This window comes from Ictidomys tridecemlineatus, chromosome 1, assembly GCF_052094955.1.
Source record: "Ictidomys tridecemlineatus isolate mIctTri1 chromosome 1, mIctTri1.hap1, whole genome shotgun sequence".
Classification (NCBI taxonomy): domain Eukaryota; kingdom Metazoa; phylum Chordata; class Mammalia; order Rodentia; family Sciuridae; genus Ictidomys; species Ictidomys tridecemlineatus.
The window spans coordinates 15,726,723-15,736,137 of record NC_135477.1 but is presented as its reverse complement, the minus strand read 5'-3'; the positions used below and the strand labels follow the sequence as shown (position 1 = coordinate 15,736,137).

Below are 9,415 nucleotides of genomic sequence, written 5' to 3'. Positions count from 1 at the left end.
GAGAGAGAGAGAGAGAGAGAGAGAGAGAGAGAGAGAGAGAGAGAGATTGCTTGTAATTGGGGTCTTGTCCAATTGATCCAATTTCATTGGGCAGATTCAAACTCACTGCACCAAGAACTGTCCTAGGTTGCCCGACCCAGTGTGAATGTGCTGTGGCTGTTGAGGGCCACGCTGAAAACCACAGGTATCACAGGTTACTAGAGGACATAGAATAGAGTAGAGGATACATCCAAAGGAAGCACTGTGCAACATCGTATTTAGTCCCACAAGTGACCCAATTGGCCTAGCGGCCACTGTCATGCTCACTTTACAGAAAATAAGAGGGACACTCTGAAAGCTGAGCCAGACTCCTCAGTTGGCACCACATGTTTACCACTACACTCCCTTGCTCACCCCCTGATGCTTGGTTACCACTCCTGGGGCCACTGTCAGTGGAGATGGAGAGATGAAGAGGGACTTGATGCAAATTCACATCTTTGCTCGACTGGTGCAGAGATCCCGGGGCTAGAGCAACCCTGGTGTCTCCATCTTGAGTGTGGTGACGAGGCCGACCACCGAATGTTCCCGTTACAGTCCCCTTCTGGAGGTTACCGATAGGGAAATCCATACAGAGCAGAGTGCGCTCTCCAACTGAAATCCAGCTTTGTTCTTCCACTCAAGTATTGTAGGGGAAAGAAGAGACGGGAAGGAAACAAAAAGTTTCAGCATATGAGCAGCATTTGCAATGTAATCTGCGTGTTCTGAGCCAAGTTACTGTACACGCTCTGGGGAGAATTACAAATAAATGACGAAACGTTTTGAAACATGGCTTATACCTAATTAATCATGGAACTTAAAGAACAAAGAAAGCATTTCTTCAAAGTTTTCAACATTTTCCCATTAAGTGGAGAGGATGGGGGAGGGGAGGGGACTCTCCATGCCCCATAATGGATACACTGTGCACTTGATTTGGAGGAAAGAATCTCTTAATCTTCCTTGGCCTCCTGCAACCTCTGAATCCTTACATCTTTAATACTTCATGTTGAACATGTTCACATTAAAGGAGCTGAAAGTTTCCAGATCATGAAATATTTCTCGGCATTTTTTTTCTCTCGATCCCTCAACTCAAACAATGCACTGGTGGAGATTACGAGATCACCAGGCATTTCTTAAATATCCATGATATTGCGCCCTGGGATTCCTTTGTCATGTTTACGTGCCGCTGCCACCCAGGGACATCTGTGGACACATCCCACTTTGAGAGCAAAGCTCCAAGACCCAGTTTCGTGCAAGGTTCATTATTCTGTGTGTCCTTGACTTCCTTATTTATACAATGTGGATGCAACAGCTCATCAAAAAGGAAAAATACTCCTCCAATGTTTACAATGCTAAGCAAAATGGTGCCAACTATAACACTTAACCTACTGCCTACAACATGAACATGCAATAATAGTGTGACTGAATCTTCTAGAAGTGATTCTCATTCTTTCCTTGTCCATGGACTCGACCAAGCCACCATCTTGCTTCACCAGCCAAGGTCCGTCTTCAGAGTTCTTCCTCACCAGCGATAGACCTGGAAGTCAAAGGACACGGCAGTTGGTAGCCCGTGTTCACTGCTCCTATGGTAAGCCATGGCTTTATTCCATTCCCTGAATTTTGTCATAGTCCCTCCATGAGCTGTTTCAGGCACAACTAATTAGGAACTGGAAATATATGTGCTTTCGTTCTAAACAGTGTCAGTTGTAGGCTGCGTGGCTCTGGACAAGTGGAACAGGCTACGGAGAGAAAGTTCTCCCTTCCCCTTTGTTGAAAAGGAAGCAAAAAAGAAAAATGGACTATATAAAAGGGGTTGAGAATAAAAGCTGTTGCTCTGCCTCCCCAGCCCCATGTTAATCATGAGAGTGGAGAGACTACCTGACGGAGAACTTCGCCATGCCACAGGCCTGCTCTAAGGTTCCTGAAGTGCTCTCCTTCCCTGATCTCCAGCACTGCTTGTGACCTGGGGTTGGCTAATCAGTGACGCTGCCTTGGACTCTGAACTTGGAGAGAGAGTGAAGCAGAGGCTCATGGTAGTCTGGAGTCCAGAGGGGTTCTATGGCCAGTGGTGGCGATAATGTGCAAAGTCACGCGGTAACCAGACAGCGTGCAAAGTCTGACTGCTACTATGTCCTTTGCTCTTCAGCCTTCCTGGGAACCCTGGAAGCTACCTAACATTTTTTTTTTCTTGTAAATTCTTTGAGAAAGTCTTCTTAAGTTAGCCATCAGGCTACTTTGCTTATAAATAAGAACCTAGATTGAGAAAAAAATTAAGATGTGCTCACTCAGCCACTACTATGTGCTGAGTACTTGACAGGTGAGGAAACTGAGGCCCAGAGGGTTACGGTAACTTGCCAATGCTGCCCCAGGCTACTTAGTGGTGGTCCTGTGGTTTTTAATCCCCATCTGTCTGCCTTTTCCATTAAATTCTTTCAGCAAAGAGAGCTGGAGGGTAAACCTGGAGCACATAACCATCCATACCTCACTGCACTTGCCTTCCAGGTGGGGCCTGTGGAAGTTTAGTTGTGGCCAGGATACCACCCCAATTCCCACACCCACTCCCTGCTCTAATCTGGTGACTAGCTGTTTGTAAATTGCACCTAAAGTAAAATGCCTACCAGTTCCGAGAGTCACCGTGGGTCTGTGCCTGTGAACCAGGAGCGGTATGGGGAAAGGGACCAAGACCTCTGAGCTTGGCTTTGTGTTCTCTGAAGCAATTCTGGACTGCCTGTGTTCCGGTCTCATCCTCGGTTCACGTCTGCTCAGCCGATGCCTTCAGATGTGAAGCACACTCACCCCGCGCGTGCGGGGTGAGTGAGAGGCTTGCCTGGCTTCCGTTCCACCCAGTGCCCAGCTGGAAGGATGGGTCCCCTCACTTCCCAGCCTGTTGGATCAGCAGCTGGATGTTGCCATCTGCTTTCAGGATTGCAAAACCCACTGGGGCTTCTCTGCAGGGGTGGTAGCTTGCCAAGGAGCAGGAAGCCACTGGCATGGACATCCATGTGCCATCTTCTCCTCCTTAAACCAAGGAACACGCTTGCTACTCTCCGGGCACTTACAACAGACCCCACCAAACCCCTCTATCCCTGGCCTCCCTCCAGTGTATCTGAAGAACATCCATCTGGCCAGGACCTGGTCATCTTTCTTCTTCTCCATGGACTTAAAAAAAAAAAAAGAGTTACTGAAGGTCTAGGGTAATAAAAGCAGCTTGAACTTCATTACCCCCTTTCCAGTGTAGACACCCAAGGCCTTGGTCAGTGATACTGTGTGTGAAATACAAAGCAGTGAATTAAATGCAACTTGATGGTACACGTTGTCCCTTAATGAAAACAAAGGCCGGGGAACGCTATTTGTGAACGTGTTACCCAATAAAGTGCTAGCAGAGGAGCTCATAAAGCTGCCAGCGGGACTTAGCCATTGCGACCAGCACTGTTGGGTAGGGCTGGACGCAGAGAGTGAGGTCTCTCCACTTTATCACAGACGCTGGAGGTTTTTATTTGAAACACATGGAAGAAAGACACTTGGGTTTGGCACCAACATGTCTTGTGGTAAAGGAAAAAAAAAAAACACGAGAGAGAGAGAGAAAGGGAGAGAGAGAAATATCCAAAAGTGCTTTAAAAAAAAAAAGAATCTAGGGGGAAAAGAGACCAGATGTGAAGAAATTAAGTCGGGCTGACAGGGGGTGCCACGTTCGACGGTTTAAAGGGATGGCGAGAGGGAAGAGCAGCAGGCTTTCTCTGTGGCAGCTGACAGACACGAGCAATTGAACAGTTCATACCCTCTCTGTTGTCCCTGTCACGAGATTTGTAGGTCGTTCTCAGCCAGCCACTGGGGCTAAAGGGCGCAGGTCACGACCTGCTGATTTACCAAAGTATGATCAACTCACACAAATTATAGGCGTAAGAGAGTCCTGACAACTTCAATATGATGCGCAATGAGCACAATTATTTGTGACATGTGAAACCAGTGTGAGACCATAATTCTGTCACTGCGTGACAAGGCATTATTAGCTGGGGCAGGCAGCGGCTTGAACCAGCAGCAGCTGGAGGAGAGGCGGGGAGAGAGAGGGCTCCACCGGGAAGGCCCGCCAGCTCTCTCTCACGGCCCCTTTGTGGAATGTGGAGCCCAAGTTGCCCTGTGGCTGCCTGGCCTGGTGGACAATAAAGAAGGGTTTGGCCGGAAGGGCAGAGGGAGCCCACCCACTGCCTGGTGGCCGCACACACCACGGTGACTTCTTTGACTTCAGTGGTGGTATTTTTCACGAGGCCAAAAGGGGCTGTTGTTTCTAGTGGGCCCAATGAGGTGGGCTCTGGGCTGGAGAGGAGAAGGTGGCCTCTGTCCTGCTGGGTAGAGTCCCCTGTCCATCAGGCTTCCTTCCTGATGGTCCTTTCTGGAACCTACAGTTTGGCAACCAGGCGAGGGGTAGACAGCTCTTACTTCCCCCTCTCGTACCTCAGTGGGAGGTTCGGCTTGAAGCGAAGGGTGGGTGTATGTCTCCTTCTGATGATGTTCTAGAACTTTCCACCTAGTGAGGTGGATGGCTGTTCCCAGCAACTGGCTCCAAGTAAAACAGGGTTCCCCAGGGCAAGCAGGGAGGTTCCCGACAGGAGGGGCATCGCGGGCAGAAGGGGCTGGAAGGTGTTCTACAGTCTCCTGCAGGGTGGCAGCAACACTGGGGCCTCCTCAGCTCAGTGACTGTGACTGTGATGGTGGTGGAGGGGGGCCGACCTGGTTTCACCCAAGAAATGCGTACACACGGTCAACAAATGCTCCCTGAGCACCTTCTGGGCCTCAACCACCCCTAAACCACGGAGGATCCGCCTGCGAATGTGCTCGGTGAGCATAGATAAAAGCAGGTCATTAAATGCCCATGGAGCTGGATGTCACTGTGGGAATCCGGGGTGTGCGGGGACAGTGTGGCTGACTCCTCAGCATCCAGACATCTCCCCAGACTCCCCAAGCAGAAGCGGCCCTTCTGACTACATGGTCTAAAACAAGTCCAGTGTTTCAGTCTCAGTCTCCACTTTCCTACCAGCTTCCTTTCCCTGGAATTCCTGGACCAAGGAGAACGAGCGGCACCCAAAACAAGAGAGTGTTCAGGCGGCGTCTCCCCAGCAGTCATTCGTACTTGATGGTCTGTCGTTCCTCTCTTACAGTGAAAGCTCCAGGAGGGTGGGGACTTGGTCTCGCTCCCCTCAGCGTCCCGATTGACCTTGGGCAGCGCTGGGCACGAAGCACTTGCCCAATAATCACAGGCTGAATACGTGATGTCAGCTTCGGCCCCAGGTGTTCTTGCTTTTAAACACATTAGCCTGTTTAATCCTCCCCACAACTCGTGAGGTACGTAAATATGTCAGTTATCTATTGCTGCATAACAAATCATCCCCCAGAGTAATGACTTAAAATAACAATATTTATTATTTCTTACAATTCTGTGGCTTGGCTGGGGTTCAGCTGAGCAGGTTGCTTTGCTGGTCTCGCTTAGAGTTTTTCACGAGGCTGCATTTAGTTGGGAGTTTGGACAGAGCTTGAACATCCAAGCTGGGCCTCTGGTCATTCCCTGGTCCAGGCTGGGCTTCCTTAAAGTGTGGGGGCTGGGATCCCCGACAGACAAAACAGAAATGTTAGGTTGGCTCTTGGAAGTTTGAGAATGTCACTTCCTCCTGATTCTTTTGGCACCAGCAAGTCCCAGATCCAGCCCAGATTCAGGGAGAAGGAGATCGAGTCCTACTCTTGATGCAAGGAACAGCATTCATGTTTAAGGGTGGAGCAGCTGTATTTGGAGACGTCTAGGATAATTAGGCTTGCATGACAGCACAGAAAACTGAGACTTAGAGGGTTAAAGAGATATGTCTGTCCAAGAGCACAGAGGAAGAAGGTGGTGAAACCAGGATGTTAGCCCTGCACAGTCTAATTCCAAGTTCAATGTTCTTTGTTTCCTGGTGATTGTTCTAAACAGCCCCTCCTGAACCTCTGATAGTACAGTGATTTCCCTCAGGGCCAGCCCAATGCATTTCACTTTCTCAGCATAAGGGCCAGGGTTTGGGGAGGGGTAGAGTACCCTAGACTGGAATCTCATCCAGCCTCTGCAACTCACTGACCATGTGACCTTGAGTAATTCTAAGCCATTCTGAGTGTCTTCTCCTCATCTGTGAAATGGGATAATGATGGCACACGCCACACGGGATTTGGGGGAGACAGGAATGAGCCCAGATGTACAGTGCTCAGTGCAACACACAATACCTTATCTTTAACGTGTCAGGTCACAATCTCCTGCTAGACCCAAATCAAGCCTTTGCAGACCAGTTTCCCATTTGCATTTAAAGTGTAAGAATTCCCAGGTCATTGAGCCCACATCTAGATTTAGGGTTAACCCATAGATGTGTTCTGAAATCAGCAAGAATTGGTCTCCAGTCTGGCCATCATGCCCGTTGCTACTGGTCTCCGTCGAGGCAACCTACTTCCTGTTCCTATAGGAAACTTTCCTGTAGAAAAAGGGGTGAACAGGAGTGTATTCAGCTCTCAAGCCAAGATTTAAGACAGATGTCAATAAAGAGGCACAAGTCTCAGTTGCATGAGAAAGCCAGCTCGCTGGGGGCAGAGGGGGGGGGGATCAACATCCTCTGGGGTCTGCCTGGGCTTTGGCCAGGAATCTCTGGTTTAATCAGGACTCTGGGTTATTGGAGGTGAGGTCCCAGGACTAATTTCAGACAGCTTAAGCAAAAGTGGGAATTAATGGTCAGGCATGGCTAGATTCAGGGATGAATATGGTGCTCTCAGAAATCACTTGGTCCCTGTAGCTCTGTTCTCTCATGCTCTGTTCTGTAGTCAAGCTGCTTCCTGGGCAGCCTCTGATTTGCTGTTAGCTCTATGACTTGAAGAGTGCACTCTTCTGCTGCTGTTGCAAAGGATCAGCATCAGCTTGCCAGAACCACATGAGTGGCTTCACCAATCATGGTGCCCAAGAGCAGAATCCAACGGCTGTCCTATATCAGGGCCTGCCTCTGTGGCCCCGGGGTAGGAATTCTGTGACTGCTGTGTCTGTGGGTTGAGGGACAGTTCTGCAGAGGGGTACTCTCAGCAACTTCTCCAAAGGCAGTTCCATTGTAGGTAAGCTCTGGATTTACCGAGAACCCTAGAAAAAACGGTCAGTATGGATACAGCCCAAGTGGCTGCTTCTACAGAAGCACAATCTGGGTGTGGAGTGTCTTCCTGCTGATAATTCCTTTGTGCCCTACTGGCTGTGTTTATTTGTGGATATTTTTTTCCCTACCGGTATATGGAAATGCTTAAAATACACACATAACCAGCAACCAAATTTCTCCGCTTCTAATTTAACACCCCAAAGTCACAATATTTAATTCGCAGCCTTTGGATTAACCAACATTTGCTTAACAAAACCAAAATTTGTGAAAAATGATTATATTTCTCTTATTTGTTCCCAAATGTTTCCATTGGTATACAAAAAAATGAGACAGTGTTCCCTTTGGGGAGAAGGAGTTTCTACTTTGGGTTTAAGCCAAACAAAATAATATTTAAGGAAACATTAAATAAATTATTTATCATGTTGGTCAACGGGTTGGGGAATATAGCTTAGATAAACACATTTTTAAGGTCAGCTACTCTAAGGGCTGGGTTTTATAAAAACAGCCTCTAAGGAGCGTTAATAAATCTTTTAAAAAGAAAAAAATAATAATAACAAGCACTTGTTTCCATTACTGAACTGTTTGCTATTGCGGAAGAAATGTCATTCAGGAGGTGAGGTTGACCAGGAGGCCCCAACGACCATGCTGAGAAACACAGAATATGAAAAAAAAAAAAAATCTATGCTGATGGCAAGCACCGTCAGCCCTGCTTGGATTTCTGGTAAAGCAGTCCAGGCTTTTGGCTGCATTTTAAATCAGACAAATGGACAGAGCTGGCTGATTGGGGTCATAAAATTGTCAAATGAAGACAAATTCATTTCTCCTCCATGGGAGACTTCACAGTAGAATTAGAATAGATGTAAGTAAAAAAAAAATAAAATAATGGGTTTCTCATGCCTCGAAATAAACAGGATTACCAGATTCCTCAAGTATATTGGATTCACCTTGGGTCCTCCATCTCTTCAAAACTGCAGCCAGAGGCATCTTTGGGGCTCATTTCTACGGCTAAATGGCATTCCTCAGCCCAGGAGAAGGGTGGGGAAGAGAAGAAGGGACCTGTGAATGAGAAGAGAGGGACACGGAAGAGCAGAGGCTCACGGGAGAAGGGGAGGGGGAGAGCAGCCCAGGTAGGGCAGCGGCAAAGGGAGGGCTCAGGGAGGAGGGGAGGAGGAGCAGAATCCGGAAATTCAGAAAAGCCACCTTTGCAGGGGCTAGGGTGAGCTGCTCACTGTGGCTCTGGTTCCATGGCTGGTGTGGCTCCTAACGCCATCTGTCTGGATCTTGAAGGGCTCACGTGATCTCTGCAAAGAGGCAACAGCCCCAGATGTGGCCCTGAGCCCCCCCTGGGTCTTGGAAGGAGAGCTGGGCCTGGCAATGGGCTCCTGGGTTCTGAGTCAGCCTCTTCCAAGGGTGGAACCTGCAACAGAATTTCATGCCTTCAAAAAAGAAGATCCCTCTGTTGCCTAAGTGGGAAGGAATGTCACTAAAGGAGTTGAAGGGGTTGAGGTTGCATTACCATAAAAAGCCTCAGGGCTTGAAAGTTCAGGAGAAGAGAGCCAGGCTAACCACATCTGGAGCTTGAGGTTTTATTGAACTGGTAATGAAAATAATCTTTGCAAAATATTTTTAAGATATTTGATAAACACAGACTGAGGCTGCTGCCTATATACATGAAATTTTTTAAAAAAACATATTAAAAGACTTGAATTCGGATTAGCAACCTGTTAGCTACCAGGCTGGGCTTGGGTTGGGCACAATGCAGAATGCTTAGAGAGGCAGGTTTCTGAGCACCACAGAACTGAGTCCAAACCCCAGGTCTGCCACTTCATGGTGGAACAACCACGGGCGCTGTACTTTACTTCTCCATGTCTCAGTGTCTTCGCCTGCAAAATGGAAATAGTGTTCCTTCTCAGGCTGCCATGAGGACTGAACCAGGTAAGCTGTATGGAGATGACAGTATGTGTGACAGATTGTAAAAGATGGTGCAAGTACTTTTCCTCTTTGCATCCCCTGTGAGTTGCAGGTATCCCATTAAGACAAAGAGTCGATTTCTCCACCCCTGGAATCTTGGTTAACCGCATGACTTGGGGCATTAGCAAATGTACAGCAAGCAGAGAAAATGGAAAATCACTTGCCCAAGGAGCTTTCCTCTCTTGCTGGGCCTGGAAGCCAGAGACTGGTATGGAGAGGAGCCCAAGCCAGATTCCTAGAGCCTGAGAGGCCACATGGAAGAGAACCCAGGAATCCTGGTTTGT

The 9,415-nt window shown here is 48.2% G+C and overlaps 1 long non-coding RNA gene across 1 annotated transcript; it reads right to left on the bottom strand.

Annotated features, from left to right (window-relative positions):
• Positions 1-699: 699 nt before the first annotated feature.
• LOC144377198 (uncharacterized) lies at positions 700-2,920 on the bottom strand. The gene is made up of 2 exons (XR_013437926.1): positions 2,634-2,920; positions 700-1,552 (listed from the first exon to the last, which is right to left on the bottom strand). It is a non-coding gene; the product is annotated as an uncharacterized LOC144377198 (long non-coding RNA).
• Between the last annotated feature and the right edge of the window lie 6,495 nt (positions 2,921-9,415).